We start from the raw sequence: 18,476 nt of genomic DNA on the forward strand, positions 1-18,476 counted from the left end.
TCCCTGGAAGGAGCCGGGGGCGGGGGCAGGGGGGGTGTGCCAGAAAAACCCCAAAAGAAAAAAAAACTAAACCAAACCCAACCAAAAAACCCAAGAACCCTAAACTCAACATCATCAATGGAAATTAATTGTAACAAATGAAAACTAGTGTCAGGAAATATACCCACTTATAACAATTTTTATGTTTTCACAGTCATGACCTTCTTTGAAAGCTACAGACCACCTATGACAGAAAAATACATACATGATGAAGCAATCATTACCTGCAGAAGATACATGAAATAGATCACATGAAGTACTGTTAGAAGGAATATTGGAAATGGAAAATCTCCTCTAATTTCTTCTAATTGTACTGCTCTTGAGTGCATAAGCAATACAGAGCCTCACAGGTGTCATTTTAAACAAACCGTTCTTTCAAACACACTCCATTTCATACGAGAAATGTGACTGTGAACATTACTGTTTTAGCAAGTGTCACTTTAGACACCAATCTCTCACATCACTGTGCACAAGGAGTCCCACTGAGCCCTAACTGAACTGTGTGAGTCTAGCCAAATGAAGCTGTGCCTATGTGTTACTGCTTTCAAGAGCAGAGAAACAATCTTCAGAAAGATGTAGCAAAATTAGTTTAAAATAAAGTTATTTTTAAAGTGTACTTTTAGAAACTTGCATTCTAAATCAAAACCTCAACAGTATTGGTAAAGTTGTTTGCAGGAGGATAAAGTATTTCCTAACACACCTTCCAAAAGCACAAGTTCTGGATGACAATGCTTCCCAGTGAAAAGAAAATTCAGTGCAAAAAGTAGCATTCAGCAAATCCAGCATTTTCAAAACCAACTAAATTTGCAATAAGTAGTTTATACAAAATCTGTTTTCTATTACAGTATAATAGGATCAGTAGGTGGAGGAGCGTGGACTGCATACATACTAATACATAGACATTTGGCTGCATTGGTACTCCTATGACCTTGTCAGACATTTCAACATTGTATTTTTAGATTATTCTCTCATAACAACTGCACTGTTAAGATGGCATTTAATTCCATTATGTCCATTGTCAAAAAGCTAGTCTTCTGCTTCAACTGCAGCAGTTCTTTGAAAAATACATTTTAAAAACTATTTAATTTTCAAATGTGTTTCCCCATTCATAGCTATAAGACAAGTTTGTGTAGTACTTCGAAAGGAGCATCCACATATCACTTGCTAGATGCTATGTCACTTTAAGCTGCTTTTGACCGACTCTAAAACTCCTTGGACCTGGGAATAGCATACCCGTTGTTTCATCTGTCCCTGCTATATAAAGATTTCATTGTGCCTTCTCTGTGTTCTACTAAAGCCTAGGTTACATGAGGAAAACGGAAGGAAAAACTTAGCTGAATTGATCCCTCCTGCCCTGGCAGTGAGGCCAAACACACACCTATGGTATTTTTGGTTCTTATACCCCAACCGATTCTTTCATCTCAAATTTTCCTCTTCATTCAGGTTAAAAAAAAATAAAATAATAATAATTTAAAAAAAAATCACACATCAAACAAATTGCACTACAAGCAACAGACCTAGGAAAGCCTGCTTTCCTACAGATTTATGTTCTATTTTGGCATGTATCTTTTCCCAACAAAACTGCCCCAGCTCTCTCCCAATATCCTGTATGATTTCACTCTCCCTGTCCTTTGCGATACATCCATTTCCCCACTCACACGCATATTCCTCTAACCACAGTTCTCTCTCCCTTTCCCTCCCACGTCCTCTGGTGCCAAACAACATGTCTCACTGGCTGGACAGTATGTGCATATTGACTTCCCCTTATCAGGCATAACAAGTTTACTGAGCACTTCTGATCATAACACTCTTCACCTCTGGGGACATTAACAAAGCTCAAGGCCTTTGAAACCAAAACAATGCAACATTCACTCCATAATCTTACCAAACATCTAATCTTCAAGCCTGTTGATACATGCAGCTTGTCTTTGAAGTTTTAGGAATTTGCCAAAATCCAAAACTTCACATACTACATGAGACAGAAACACTTAACAAAACTACAAAACAAAGGACACAACTGCAAAAGGAGAACAGCAAAAAGGAATGTGGGGATGGGAGAGTAAAGCTTCTGCTAAATCCATTTCTACTTTGGGGAGCGAGGATATACTAAACATACACTAAGAAGTTACATGGGATTGCTATTATGCAAGCTAATGTATAATAAAAAAAGCATTCCAAAATGGGTAACACTCCCAAACAGCAACCTTACCCAGAGGCACACTACACTACAGCTGAGTCTGGAAGGGGCACTGTTAGGGTGTTCTGTACACCAACACTGGGCACTTGGTCTGCCCTCACAACTGCAGCTACACTAGCAAAAAGTGAAGCCTATTAAAAAAAAATAAAATAATTTTTTAAAAAAAGTAATGGGCTTTAAGCCAGTTTAAATTCCTACAGCATCAGGAGAGTGCCAGTGCTGCTGTAGAGGAAAAGGCAAGGATGCATTATGGGTGGTGTTAAGAGGGAGTAGAACTGGCCCTTCGAGTGTACCTGGCTGCTAGGCTTGCTTATCTGTAGCACAGAACTGCCCTCTTCATCTGCTAGCTAGTTATTCATCTAGCAGATTTTCATTACAGACATCAATGGAAGTCTACCTGGCTGCACCACTCCAGTCCTTAGGAAACTATATTATCAGTCTTTCCACACTAAGCAAAATAAAGTACCTGAACAGAAAATGTTCAAGATAATGTAGACACTAAAAACATGTTACTTCATGTTTAATGGCAATACCATTAAACCAAACCCAACGGATGTGTCAATGAAGGCAACTAGATGCCAGTATGATATAAAAAAAGTTGTAGGCGTTACAGACACTATTGCATGTAAGAGCAGAGGAAGTGACATGCCTGGGTGCGCGTAGGTGTGATAAAAGGCACACGAATTAGTCTCCTGCTCTGGAGCAGATGTCTGGATGAGCACTCTGTGACACTGCCTGCTATCAGACCAGTCCGGAAAGAAGGGAGAACAGAGTCCTCCCTCGCTCCATCCAGAAGCCTGTGTAGTTCCTGGTCTACAACTGAACACAAGTCACTGTGCTAATCGCCATCAACAGACACATCCTTCAAAAAAATCTGTGCAATCATAAACCTGCACAATACTCTAATCCCCAGCCACATATTCTGGAAGTGACTCTTCAACTAAAGTATTCGCTGTGAGGAGAGAAAGAAACACCACATTTTACTGTGCTTGTAACCTGCCATTCCCTTAAACTGTGAAGGAAAAAAAAAAAAAGCAGTGAAAAATTCTGACAGTTTCTTAATTTCATTTAAGGTTTGATAGCTTACCATCACATTTCCCTCTCCACTGTTTTTCTTTCCCTGACTCAAGAAGCCCGAGTCTATTTAGTACTGCAGCCCATTTGTACTGCTGGGGGAAGAAAACAAAACAAAAACAAATTACCTTCTAGTTTTAATGGGACTGTTGAAATTGAGTTACCAGAACTATGTGACATGCATGTCCATATAAAATGAATGTGTACAGCTGCATAATCACATTTTTAAAAAACTTATAATTACCCTATAGAATGCTGCTTCAAAATTGGCTTAAACTTATTTAAGACTGTCTTGATTATAAAAAGTGCTGCCCCTCCTCTCCCTGTACTCTCCATATGGTCTCATGGTGAGCTGGAGCTGCTGAAAACCCAGGGGTTTTGATATGGTTAGTTTTCAGCCAGATTAGCAAACAAATCCAACCTTCCACCTGGCCACAATTACACAAATACAAAAGTGACAGTGGAAACATACAGCCAAAGGGAAGAAAGAGGAAAAAACCAAAACCAAAAAAGCTTTACACACCATAAGCAGATAGGTGCAATCCAAAGCTGGAGCTTCACAGCAAAGAGCTATTTGAAAACTATCCAAGATCTCCCAAAGTGCTAATACCTAATTTAGAGCCTATTACTGTTTTTCCTCTGTCTGAATTAAATTACATTGCACTTACTGTACCTCATCTGATATTTTATCATCCATTCAGTACTGCTACAGCCAGTTTACAAACCTGTATCAGCTACAAGTTTCACCACCTCGCCACCCACTCCCCTTTCCACACCATTTCCAAACATACAGAGAACAGGCCCTGTCACTTGCATCCAGCAAAGCTGTTAGCACGTACCTCCCAATTTCTTCCCGGGAGCCCAGAACTGGCCAGGGCCTTCCAGATGTGTCTCACCAGTTCTGAGATGAATGGCATCATCACTTTGCTCAGCCTGCCTGCAAGACTCTCCTTAACACAGCCCAGGAGGCTACCGGCTGCCTTTGCTGCATGGGCACGTTTGCTGCCTCACATTCAATTTGTCCAGTATGACCCCCTGGTCTTTTTCTGCAAAGCTGCTTTCCAGGAAGTCAGTCCCCAGTTTATTCCTCTCGAGGCACAGGACTTTGCACTTCCTTTTGTTGAGCTTCATGAGGTTCCTCTCTGCTCACTTCTCCAGTCATCCAGGTCCCACTGGGCAGCTGCCCAACCACCTGGCCTATCAAACACTCTTCCCAGCTCTGTATCACTTACAAACTTGCTGAGGGTGCACTCTGTCCCATCATCCAGATAATTTATTAAGATGTTGCACTGTACTGGAACCCAGCATTGACCCCTGGGGCATACTGGTAGTGCCTGGTCTCCATCTGGGCTTCATGCTGCTTATCACAACTCTTTGAACCTGGTAGCTCATCCAGTTTTCAATCTCACTGTCCATAGCAACTAAACTTCCATCAGTTTTGTTGATGAAGATGTTAGAAGAGACACTGTCAAAAGCCTTACAGAAGTCAAGATAAACAATATCCACTGCTCTCTACTCATTCACCGAGCTAGTCATCTCATGACAGAAAGCTATCAGACACCCACCAACATCACCCATGCTAACCTGCCTCTAATCCTGACCCATAAGCTCTCAACTGCCTCCTCATCCACCCGAAAGGCAGAGATTCACGCATTCTCACAGCTCTCTCACAAAAAAAAAAAAAAACCTCCACAACACTCCTTGCCGTGTCCTTCCCAGAGAGCCTGTAGCCAGTCATTGCAGCACTCCAGCCATGACAGCTGTCCCACCACATCTCTGATCTCAGCAAGACTGCAGCCACGCAGCTGCACACAGATCTCTGATTTCTCCTGTTTGTGCCCGGTCTTTTCTACAATGGATGGCGAACACAGTAAAATCCAAATAATAAAGTATTAAACTTAGCCTGCGCAGAGGGAAACTTTGTATTGGCTACCCTTTAATAGCAGGAAACCTCATTTCACACTATGACGAAGTCACAGATCACTGGAAGGAAAAATCAAAAGTGACAACGGAACTATAACTACTTGCAGAAAGGAAATATATGGACAGATATGGAAAGAGGTGCTATGCAGTTAGATACACAGAAAGGAGATACACAGTTCTGTAGCTCCTGCCCCCAGGCAAGAAACCCTGTTAGGGGAGGGCTCTGGTGAAGGAGGAGCATCACCTCTGCCCACCTCACCTCGAGGGCTCAAACCCAGCAAGCCTTCCCCACCACACTGTTGCTCCTCTGCCCATCTTCCCATCACCTGAGCCCACACACTACCCGGTCCCAAGCCCCATTTCTGCTCTTTCAAATCCTCAGGAGATCCACCACCTGCATTTGCAACACACCCACAGCTTCCCTTCTCACTGCAAGTAACCTGAACGAGAACTATTTTACCCTCAGTTGTTCCAAGTACACATAGTAAAAAGTATCTTCCTGTTAATTACTTATTTAAGAACAGATACACTTTGAAAACGATATTCGCCATTTCTGAAAACCACGACATTTATCTTACATAACCTCGAACTTTAAAATTTTGGCTAAAATTCTTTGAAGCAAGAGTCACCTTTGTTGATATCTTTTTACAGAGTAAAAATCACAGGCTCTTACACTAAATAAATCACCATTTACATCAGCACTTAAACCAGCTCCTGCCTAAAGACCTGCTCTAATGTATGTAAATCTCAGTACCAACAGGTTACTCTGATGAACACCAACAAAACAGTAAAAAGGAAAAAAAAGAACATGAAGGAAAATGTAAAATTACACATTTTCGTAACTTGCTTATTAGCTTAGAGAGACCTTTTCTAACTAAAATGGTTTAGTATTTTAAGATGCTGTACAAAAACACGCTGTGGATATATACTTAAGCGTATTTAACGTGCATTACAGTCTCACCTAGCTCCTGGTTTTGGGGCTGTAGGAAGAAGCTTCCATAAAGCGGTGTAATTCCACAGTTGTGTGCTGCAGACTGTCTTGCACTTTCCTCTGGAGCAATTCTGCTGGCCATTGTTGGAAGCAAAACACTTAAGGCTGGTTTCTTTATTTGCAACATCCTTTTCTCACTAGTGCACCCTCGTTTCATATATTTTTTACTTGGTTATTTTTCCTATAACCAACCTCACCTCTGAAATTAAGTCAGCAGAAAGAAAGAAAATCACAGAATTTCATTGGAGCGCACAGCCATGTGCTGCAGATGCTTAAGGACGAAGAAGGAAATTCTTACATCAGCTCAGCAGCTTTCCCTCCACTTCTATTCTCCCACCCACCCCAGGTTCCTAAGACTGTTACTGAAAGCATTACAGAGAGATGTAAATATTATAGAACAGCATTTGAAACTTTGAGAAAAAGTTGACTAATGCCATTTCGGCAGCAGAACCTCTGGCTGAGGAATGCACAGCTGCCAAGCAGATGTATAATTTCAGCATTTAGATTCCATTATTTCAAGGGTGATTTTTTTTTTTTTACTAGTTGTTTTCAGATTTTCTATTTCCATCTGGTTTTTGACCTCCCTCAGTTTAGTCCCCTCCTTTCTGTTTTAGCTAATAATGCCAAAATAATTTTCTAAATTAGAAACATCTCTACATTTAAAAACTTGTGAATTTGAAGAGAGGTGGGGGAATGAAGCAGGGCCAGGGGCAGAACAAAAACAGACAGTTCAACAGAGGCTTGGGTTTGAATAAAAACTGTCCTGTCTGGGTCGGGTTATATTTCGCAGTTTCTGGTTTAACCCAAATTGGCGAGTCTCTAACTGCATTCCTTCCATGAAATTTTAAGAGCAGGAAACTGAAGAATGTCAGCTATATGAAAATGTTCCTACACTTCACCAGAGCCCTCTGCCCTAACTTCTGAGTATGACAGCGTTCCAGGTTTTGATTCTTTCTTTCTTTCGTCACATTAAATTGATTATAGTTGCAAGCTTAAAAAAATTAACTCATCATGTACCAAAAGAGTTTTACAAAACATATTAAGATGAGCGTAAACCAGTATCAATGGTTGTCGAATCAATTCCATACAGAATTGATTAATGCAAAAGTAGTAAAAAAAAAAAAAAAAAAAAAAATAGAGTTAGCATTGTTAAATTCCGTTCATCTAACCAAAGTAGAAGACTAGGTCATATTAATACAATACTGTCTGTCTTAAACTTCAGTCCACGCTATGACTTTTAAAGAATTATCACTAGTAATTCCTAATATCACTTGCACAACAAATCTTTCATGAGCAGAATATTAATTGTCTGCAGAAGTGAAATCTCTGACGACTTCAGTCTTCCAGAAGTCATCCGGGCTCTGCCCACTGATTTCCAGTCCAGGCTCTCACAAGGGAAGTGTGAAGGCCTATGAATGGTTTTAGGGGTTTTTTTTCAAATGAAGAAAAAGTTGTTAATAATTAACACTATAAAGACGGGAGACTTAAGGAAAAGCAAATTTAAACCATTTCAACAGCTGCAGCAGTGAAAAGGAAATTGCTTCCATGAACCTGGTCTGCATCCTGGTAAGTATCTTCTGAGACTTTCTTTGATATTTCTCCAACTTATCCCTGCTACCTCTGCTTGTATTTTATCAGCCAAAACACAGCAAGATTGACAGTCTTCTCTTTAAGATGGTGAACCGAGGGAATACAGACACAAAGAATTGCTAGTTGTTTCCACATTTTATGCTAATAAAGTTGACTGAAGCCATCATGTAAATTATCTGAGGAGACACTGAGAAAATTTGAGTTATTTCAAATTTTTGTGAAAAGCATTGCTGCTGCTATATGATGCATATCAAGCTACACTACTGCAGAGCTGAGCTAGTAATACTGATTTTTCCCCTTTTAATGCACGGAAAACTCAATCACCTAGTAAAATTACATTTAAACCTAAAATATTTTCCTCTGTATTTTGGGAAATTCTATTTTGGGAAAAAATAAGCATCACATGCTGCAGGTACGCACCCTATGAACTACTACTTCACAGATTTTGTCCCATCAGAACCCTTTAAAAATATTTAAATATAGTTCAGACCCTTGGTGCTACTCTGAACACTTTGGTACAGGTGGCAGACTCAGCTGACAGCTCCCAGGAAGAGCTCCATCAACCCAGCCACTTTCACTGTAACAACAGATGTCACTGCAGAAATTCTGAGGTGGTAACACTCTGGACCTTAAATAAGGTTTTGCTGTTGCTTCGCCTTTCATCACGCATACACAACCTATGAATATTATCACAATCACGAACTAGAGCTTATTTGCCTACTTGAATACTTATTTTGAATTTTATTAACCAGAACATCATAAAACAGTAAACCTAACTTAAACACACAGAATTTATAGAAAACTGGAAGGCAACTATAAGACACCTATCAGAAACTGGTAAGAAATAAAACTATCTGTGTTATAAATCTGAAACAAGAATGACCTTATTTTTCATACAATTTTTGTACAGCTGAAACAACGGGGTCATAACTAGAAACTCATGCATCTTATCACGACCACAACATGAATGAAGCTCTCAGTTTTCTCAATATAAAAAACATACGATGACCCAAACCACTTCAGCGTCATAAACCTACTACCATGAATTTCAAAATATAAATTGAAAAATACATTGAACAGTTGTAGAATAATTGCTTTGTTTTACTTTTGGGGTAGAGTGGGCATAAAATACACCTAATACGCTCTGTAAATGCACCCAGTGAGGTGCTTGGAAGTCAATTCACAATGAAGACCATTCTGGCAAGTTGGCGGCTTGTCCCCTAGTCGATTGCCTGGTCAGCAGTGGGTGAGCTGTTGCTATTTGTTTTTATCAAACTAAACCTCTTGAGAATTATGCACCCAGAGTACAAAGTACTGAACAGATGTTTCTGGACTGAACCCATAAAAAAATCGCTATTCCATATATCTTCTCAATAAGATTGTTCAGAATTCTAAAGTGATGCTTTCTGTACAATGAAGACAAATGAGGTGACTATTTCAACGTTTTGCCTAATTATCAAGGATCACCTATTCTAGTCTCCACATTATTTTTAAAGGATGCAATATAGCAGGTTAGGTTTTACATTTGTTTTCAGTTTTAAACATTTTTCAGAATAAGTAAAACTACTTTAAGCCTGAGAGTATCAAATCCCTAAGAGACTTCACAGCAACTTTTAAGGGATTGCAAGAAAGCCAGGCAGAAAGAAATTCCTTGCTATTCCTTTAAAGCACTAACCATCGTGGAAGGTACAGAAGACATCATTATGACCGGGGACAGCATGAGTGTGGTGTGGCGACTGCAGAGGGTTCTGCAGATCTTGTCCAAGAAAGGAAAAAGTGGAACCACTAAATCAGCAGCAGCAAAGGGAAAAGTTTGCTGTCAGGCCACCAAGCATGTGCACTCTGTGCCCACCCCCACGTCCTACATTTTGGGAATATTAACAAGTGAAACATGGCCCTAAGTTCTCCAACTGTGTCCACATAAAACAACTCTGACAAGAAATACCTTTAAATTACTGAGATGCTTCTGTCACTTACAGATGACCATAAGTTAAGTGATGAAAATCCCAGGCACTGAAGATTATGCCCTCTTTTTAGTGAGGAACTAAGAAATACCACACACTTTCAAAATATCAAGACAGAAAGGACAGATCTTCCACTGACACTTGACATAAGCGAGGCAGAAACATATACATTTGTAACACATTCCCTGCCACATAATGTCTGGTCTCTTTCATCCATGGACCCTCTTCAGCAATTTACCAAAAAAGTTACTGCAGGTCCATGTGTCAGATCTTTACCTGCTCTTGGAAAGAGATACTGTCCTCATCATAAAAGTTACCAGCCACAAGGATGAACAAAAAAAGAAAAGAAAGGGTGTTTGTGGGGTTTGTGTGTATTTTTTGTTGTTGTGTTTTGGTTTGTTGTTTTTGTTGGGGGGTTTTTTTGCTGTTTTTTTCTCCTTTTTTTTTTTTTTTTTTTTTGTGTGTGTGCGCGCGCGCGTGTGTGGTTTTTGTTGTTGTTTTGCTTTGTTTTGTTTCTCTCTTTGGTTGGTTTGCTTTTAGGGGCATTGGAAAAGGCAAGTTTGTTTCTCTTAGAAAGCCTGGCTATACCAGAATTAGTGCAAGCACCACTATCTGTTCTTTGATCCCTTCTGTGAAGGGGATGTACTCAAATCCTCCTATCTACACATTTGTGCCCCACTATGCCTTGGAAATCTGCAGAGTTCTTAGTTGCACTGACTGACACATAACTTAAGAGAAATTCCATTAATTCAGAGTTATTTAATATCACTATTTTCAAAACACTTTTTTCTTTTAAATTATTAATATAACCGGCACCGATTTCTCATTATAAAAATTTATTTTAGGGACTATTTAGCAAGTCCTTCCCTACATTTTTTTAATATTGCATATCTACAGAATCTGTAGACTGATTCTTGGAGAACGAATAAAACATTACTTTTTTTTTCTTGGTTTTAAAATTAGGAATGATGATAAGATGATAAATAAATTTTTAAAAATCAATTTATCCAATTGCTTGCCTTTCGGGACACTGGGAAGTAGACATAGCTATCTATCGCTTCTTCAAAATCCTTTTCTCTTTGCAATGCAATACTCCATGACATTTCATACAACAGTAATGCTCATCTATGGCAAACACATGTCCATTTTGAAAGAAGTTGGCAGATGTTGTTTACTGCACATCTGAACAAGTACCATATTCAATCCCAAACATGACCAAAATGTTGTTAGATCTGACTTGAAGTAGTTCAATAAATACACCAGCTACTATGAAGTACATTGCTTTGGTTATACCACTTACACCTTAGATCCTCAATTCCTGAATGTTGGCATCCAGAAAAAGCCTATATACCATGTACACACTCTACCACATTCAGTGTTTTTAATTCTCATAACAGAGCACACAATTCTTACCACAAGGATCTTGCAGAGCAGTGTCAACAACATTAGGATTTGGGTCCCATACATAGACTTTAAGAAACTCTTATGTGCTGGCTACATACTGTTTCAGCAAACATGTAATTTGATCAGTGAATTCCAAGTAATATGCTATTTCAAGCTTGCAATTTACCAACAGCTTTCTTCTCTAATTGGAACAGAGGTTGGACCAGATAACATCCAGAGCTCACTTTGAAATCTAAATCACTTCAAAATTTAAAAAAAAAAAAAAAAAAAAATCAAGTCCAGCCACATATATTCATTGTCCTGGGAACACAGCAGCCAGTGGGACATACTAAGGACTAGAGTAGTTGAATCTTGCAGCTGTGTGAGAAGATCCTTCATAAAATTTCAGAGTAGAGCTCAAAGTCTGCCAAGTTGCCTGTCTCTATTTAAGTACATATAAAAATACACACACACAACAAATGAAATGTGGTGAATAACCTAAGAAAAAGTCACAAAAAGAACAAAAGTACAAGAACAAAGGACAAATACACTGCCAGCAAGAATCTTATCCAGACTGCTACAAATTCCACAACATGGGGTATTTCTGGCTACAGACTTGATACAAGTATCCGAATATAAATTGCTCTCATGTAACTTTTTATTCCAAGACTAGGTTCTACTACAAACCAGGCAACTTTAACAACTGAGCAGTGTCTTCCTTGTCTACAAAAGAAGCTTCTCTACTCCTACAGATAATAGGCCTGAACAGTCCTTAGGACACTAACTTGATAAAAGAGCTCAAAATTAATTACCTGTCCACAGAGAACAAAAAATGTAAATTAGAACCACAATCAGTTTACACTGGGAAGAATCATCATACAACCTTCGACACAAAGTGACAGGCGACTGCTGAATGGAAATACCACAACTTACTACCGTTTCCTGCTGCTTAATCCACTCTTAATTCTACAGAAAAAAAAAAATCGGAGGGTGGTAAAAAGCCATTCCTATTTCTAAACCCTCTTCAATAGATTTTGTAATCAGTTATGAAAACATCGTACTTAATCGGTACTCAACAGTACAATCTTTTACCACTAAGGTACGTGCGATGATTTGGGTTTATTGTTTCTTCAGACAAGAGTTTTTCTTTCACACCGCTAAACGACACCAGACTGGGAAAGCCGGCGCGCAGCTTTGTTTAAAGCTCGCACAAAAGGAAGCCGAAGCACCTTATTCCTCGCACCCTTCCCACAGCCGCTCCGGCTGGGGCTGCTCGGCACCGAGCCCGGGATTACAACACCAGGGGCGCAGACGCGGGGGGAGGGAGCGCACGGCGAGAGAACGCGAGGCGGGCGGCCCGGCCCCGCCAGCGCCGTGCCGGCGGCCCCCGTGCCCACGCACCAGACCGCCGGCCCCGAGGAGCCCCCGCGCCGGCGCGCCGGCCAGCCGGCCTCCCGCGGGCCGCGGCCCGACCCCCAGCAGCGGCGCCGGGTCGGGCCGAGGAGCGGCGGGGCAGCGCCCCCAGCGCCGCGGCGGGGCAGGGCGGCGCGGGGGGCCGCGGCGGGCGGGCGGTGGGCGCTCCCCGGCACCCGGAGGAGAAAGGCCGGGGCGAGAGAACCGCCGCCAGACGGCGAAGCCGCAGCGGGCGTACGCGTTCGACGGCGCTGCCCGGGGCCGGGCCGCGGAGAGCGAGCCCGGGGGCGGGAGGGGGGGCAGACCCCGGCGGGCAGCGCCGCGGGAGGGAGGCCCGACGGCGGGGAGAGCCAGCGCCGAGGAGCGTCCCGCGCCCACCCGGCCGGGCGAGGGAGGGGTGCGGCGGCGCAGCGCGGCTCTGCCCGGGGCGCCCCGACGCTCCTCAGCCGCACGCACGGCCGGCCGGGGCCTCCGCGGCGCAGCCCAGCCCGGCCCGGCCCCGCACTCACCGGCGGTGGGGGCTCCTCATCCTCCGCGGCGGGAGGGAAGGCGAAGGGGGAGGGGGCCCGCTCCCCGCCGCGCTCCGCAGGCCGGTCCCGGGGCCCCGACGGCTCCGGTGAGACGGGGGCGAAGGCGGGTGCGTGTCGGGCGGGGGAGGCCGAGGGCGGGACGGCGCGGCCCGGGCTCGGCGCAGGCTCCGTCCCGGCAGGCGCTCCTGGCGCGGCGCGGCCTGTCCCTGCGGCGCGCGGGCGGGGCGGGAAGGAGCCGGATTCCAATCACTGCAGCCGGCGGCTCCGGCCGCGCGCACGGCGGGGGCTGAGGGGAGGCGGGAGCGCGCGCGCAGCGGCAGCGGCCGCCGGTGGGCGTCCTCGCGCGGAGCTCCGCGGCGCGCGGCGGCCCCTCAGGGGTGCAGCGGCGCGCGCTCGCCCACCCCGCGCGCGGCGGCCGTTGGCTCCGGGGCCGTTGGCGCAGCGAAGTCCCCCCCTCAGAGCGGCCGGGCGGGGGCCGCGCCCCGGGGCCCCGGCGGCGACCGCCTCCTTCGCCCTTCCATCAACACGTGCCGTGGGCGGGAGGGCTGGCGGGGCACCCCGGGAAAAAGTTGGCCGGGAGGAACTAGCCGGGCCTGCTTTTCCTCCCCCGTAGTCCCTCTTCGGGTGGGAGCGCAGGCCGCAGCCAGCTGCCGCCTGAGCGAGCTTGTCGCTGGGCTCCCTGCCCTGCTCGGGCACCCGCCCACCGCCCCCAGTCCTGGCACTGAGGCGTTACCTTAGCGCCCCGCCCAAAAGGGCTTTCCCAGTGAAGAGGGTGCTGGAGCTCCTCTGGGAAAGGCCAGGGAGGTGTGAGGGCAAAGAGTGGCCAAGTAGGTGTCATGGAGGCACTGCTGGCTAAGAAGAGAGATCGAGATGCGAGAAGCAGCTAAGGCTGGATATGGCTGCAGGGCCAGGAAGCTGCATCCAGATGCCGTTGGAGTTGGCGCCACGGAAAATGGACAAGCTGCCAGGATTCACGGAGTACGTGGGGTGGAGGATTACTGTAGCAGCTTTGATGTGAATTAAAGGGGGCCTGTGTGCGAGCTGCGGTGGGCAATGCGCAGGCAATGGTGGCAGTAGCGTAGGGAAAAATGAGGGCCTCGGGTGGGCCTTTTAGCTTTGTGGAAAAATAGTTCTGCGAAGGCCAACATTGCAGTGCTGTATGAGGGAGAGAGTTCCAATGCAAAGGACAGAATTGTTTGTTTGCTTTTTTCCATTTCCTGTATCTCTAAATAAGCAAGCCCAGTTAGTTAGATTAGAATACATTATAACTTCTGCAATGAGCTGCATTGCTCACCGATAAGGTTGCTGAAGGCCATGATTTGCATTGCATTTCCAGGCTCCTCATCATTACAACAAATTACAAAAGTAATAATTTGTCTGTCTGTCTTCAAGTGAGGTCTCCCAGCAGCAATGCAGGAGGAGCTTTAATGACAGTACATCATATAACAAGGAGACCACACAGTTCCCACCTGGGCTGCTTGTTTTAATCCTTCACTCAACAAAGTGGTGGCAGTTGTGTTGTTGATATGGTCTTGCCTTTCACTTGTCCTGTCACTTGGTTATTCTGCATCAAGAAGTTTGTACACAAAGCCAGCTATAGGGAGAAATGAAGATCATATGTATCATAGAAACCTTCTCGGTTTCCCTTTGCTGCAGACAAAAGCACCCTTTAGGCTTTCAGGACACACCAGCAATTGCCAGTGTCAAGATGCCTGCCCAGATAGACTGTTTCTAGAGAATAACCAATTGGGAAGCAATGTTGCTTATCAGTGCCAAATAGCCACACGTGCTTATATTGTGGGAAACACATATATTGTGGGAAACATGGGCTTGCTTATTTTGTTGACTTCTCCACTGTCTAGCTCCATTTTTGTGTGGTAGTATCAGATAGGACCTGTAAATGTGTGCACCAGAGTTATCAGCTCTGCATGTACAATGAGAGCACTGGCTCTGCAATATTGTTCACACACATTATACCCATGGATACTTTGGCAAATGCTCAGCTTGCATACTATCCTACATAGGAAAAATTAAAAAGAGGAAGTGTAATCTCAAACCTATCGGCTTCACAGACTCCTTTAAAATATAGGCAGTTAAAGGCACACCTAGTAAGTGTAGGTGGCCAGATACTACGGTGATAGACATTTAAAAATACAGGTCTTGTCTTCCTAGACTTTTAAAACATTTTTTCCGATGACCATCATCCAGAAAAATCTGTCAGTGTCCAAAAGAAAGACAAAATCACAGCTTTCGTGCCAAGCAATACAGAACTTGTATGCTTATGTTTATAATTTCAAAGGAAAATATGAGTCTACTGTTCTTCAACTCTGTCTACTATCAGATTATAGCAACAGAATAGACACTCAATATGGAAGAAGAATGCAACATGTGTGTGTGTGTGCTCCCAACAAGAACCAAAACTGTTAGAGCTAGCATCTCTTTAAGTAATTGTCTCTGTGGCAATACAGTCCTGTGCTCTTCAGATGTTGGGTATTGATTTAAATCCAGCATGCATGAATTTAACAGAAGCCACTAAGAAATAGTGCTGCTGAGGATGAAGTTTGTGTTGCTATGGCCAATATGCTTATTCTCTGCATAAATGAGCACTGTGTAAATATTTCTCTTAATCACAGAATAAAGTCAGTAGGAGTAAACTACATAATAATAATATTAGGGCAGCAGGAGACAGAACTGAATCTTGATCTAAAATGATGAATCACAACAACCTTAAAAAGTATTTAGATTGTGATGGATATCTGGTGAAACACCACATGGAAAGTACCTGTGCCTTTCAAAACAGTGCAGTACTTACAATATGTTTCCAATTTAATGCAGGTATAAACTGTCATTTTTGAAACATAGAGATTTACAACAAAAATATGAAAACAATGTGAGTAGACTAAAATTCCTTATTTATTATCATACAGTGGTCTGTGTGAGAAGGGGATTGTTGGCCAGTCCTGACATGTGAGATGTTTGACCTGGTGATGGAAGAGTTTTCTTTATGTGTCACCTGAAGAACCCAAATGTATTTCCCCAAATGAAAGTTACTGGAAATTTAACCTAAGATTATTGCTAAATAAACCATGAAGAATCAAACCTAATTTGTTTTGCTTTGCTTACCTTGCAGGCTACTTAGAGATACCTATTTAAACCAGAAGATGAAAAATTTCGGTGATAGGCACTCAGAAAGGTACAGGGTTCCAATGAGCTAGTTATCAGTAACAGATATCTCACCTGGTAAAGATTTTAGGAACCTCCAAAAACTCAGACACATCAGGTTTTGGTAACATGAAGTATTTATTTTGTTAATTGAGCAACACTCAAAGACACTGTAGTCTGAAAATATAAAAATAAACATATGTTCATTTGACATTTCACCAGGATGGGATATGGAAGTCTAACATGAAATATAGAAGAAGCAGTTGAAGACTGACTGTCACAGTGAAGAGAGCCGTAGTTAAAAAAAAAATCAAATCAGTTCCTTGCTTTGTCATTTCCTCTCCAGGAATTTCTTATTAGTTCTTGGAACCACTTAGGAACTGCAAATCTTAAATATCAAAAGACCTTGTTGAACGAAGAGGTGTGTACAGGGAGAAGGTCTTCCATGTGATAAGAGTTTATCTTTGTAGATCCTTCTTCCCCTCAGTCTCTGGAATTCATGTCTTAAATCTGTGGTCCAAATCTGGTTTTGAAAACTGTTTGCAATTAGATGAGTACTTCTCTGTTACTGTTACCAAAATAAATATTTCATGTTACATATTAAAAGAGTATTACCCTGCAGGCCAGGGACACACATTTTTCACTTAAAATGATGTAAATTTGGCTTTGTCTTTCAGCATTATTTTACTTGAATGTGCGTTCTTCTGATTATGAATTTATTCAGCTGTCTGTTACTTATGTAGGTCATAGATTTTGTTTTAAATGTAAGCACAATTAATACAATAATACAGAATAAATTCTGTGAAGAACAGTGTTTTTTAAAGATTTCTGTGAGTGAAGCACTGACAGTAAAAAGGCAAAAGTATTCATCAGCACTGCAAGCCATGGCCAGCCTTCAGTCCAACAAGTGTGATGTGGAATTGAGCACAGTGCAGCACTGGAGAGCACTGTGGGGATACTCCAAAGAGTAACAGTTCAATGTGCAGAGCACAGGCAGAAGAAAATAGGAACTGTTCCCACAGCTTAGTGTATTTGGGGGTTACTTCTGGGCTTCTGCAGACTGGATTCTTCAGCCTTGTGCAGGTGGGCAGGGAGGAAGGAGGACATAATGGCTATACCTGCCATGTGCCTTAGGCAGCTGCTGCAGGGTGTGAACCGATTCCTTCCTGAGCTGTGTAGTGGGGAACTCAACTGTGTCTTGCAAAGGGCTGCCTGAAGTTGCAAGTGCTCTAGGAGACATTTTGCCAGTTGAGAACCAAATTTCCTGTTACTTTTTGTGTTTCTTCTTCCTATGCCTAGTTGAGCTGTATGTTTCTGTTTTTATGGATTACCAGGTACCAAAACCATCTTGCAGTCTTTTCTCCAGGCCATAACAGACCCTGAGACATCTCTCCTTATAAATACAAAGAAACATTTCAAATTATTTTCTTTTTCTTAAAACTAAAGTTGAGTAGTAAGAACATTAAAAGTCTTACACAGAAAAAGAAAATATTTGTAGGCTCAGCAGAGGCTTCACAGGGGTGCTTCACTCACATCAGTTTGTTTGGAGAATTAGTAATATGTTTTCCCCTAGATGTATGCAAATAAAATCCTTAAAGTCTTCATTTGCTCTGAGAAGTTTAAGTATTTAGAGTTAGACTCTAGTGCTGATTTTAAAAATGATATTCTGTATTAACTATCAGTCTTCAGTGCCGAACGATCTACAAGGAAATTTTAATTATTAGCTTCTCTCTGAGTATATCTATTTTAAGGTATATTAGTGTTCCTCCACCTTTTAGAAGAGGTATTTGTTAGTTTCTTTTATAAGTTTGAACAATTCTTAGATCCAAAACCACATTGTATTAACAGTTCTACTGATGCTGAGGCTTCATGCCCTCAAGCCTTTGTAACACAAAATTCACTTCTTGATAAGGATCCTTTTCAGCAACAGAAACTGAACTAATGCTGAAAGAAGAAAAGTTTTTTAAACATGCTATTAAACAAGGAGAATTCTTTTCAATACAGAAAATTTCTGTCTTGGTGTGTATGCCAGCTTTGTCCTCAAGAGGCTTGGATTCAACTGAATGTGTTTCTGGCAGCTATAGTGGTTAGTGTAAAGATTTACAAAGATGGACATTTGTGAGGCTGAAAATGCAATGTTCTTCCGAGCTTGTTAGAATGAAATAGATCTGAATCCTATGCAAAACAAGTGAAGCAAATAATTTGAATTA

At 42.6% G+C, this 18,476-nt stretch overlaps 1 protein-coding gene across 1 annotated transcript in view; it reads right to left on the reverse strand.

The window, feature by feature from the left end:
- Positions 1-13,390, reverse strand: part of BMPR1A (bone morphogenetic protein receptor type 1A) — an 83,527-nt gene extending 70,137 nt beyond the window's left edge. Inside the window, exon 1 of the mRNA XM_065638592.1 lies at positions 13,084-13,390. The gene's annotated coding sequence lies outside the window, so the exon portion shown is untranslated. The remainder of the gene's footprint in view (positions 1-13,083) is intronic.
- Between the last annotated feature and the right edge of the window lie 5,086 nt (positions 13,391-18,476).

Source organism: Caloenas nicobarica, chromosome 7 (genome assembly GCF_036013445.1).
Source record: "Caloenas nicobarica isolate bCalNic1 chromosome 7, bCalNic1.hap1, whole genome shotgun sequence".
In the NCBI taxonomy this organism is placed as follows: Eukaryota; Metazoa; Chordata; class Aves; order Columbiformes; family Columbidae; genus Caloenas; species Caloenas nicobarica.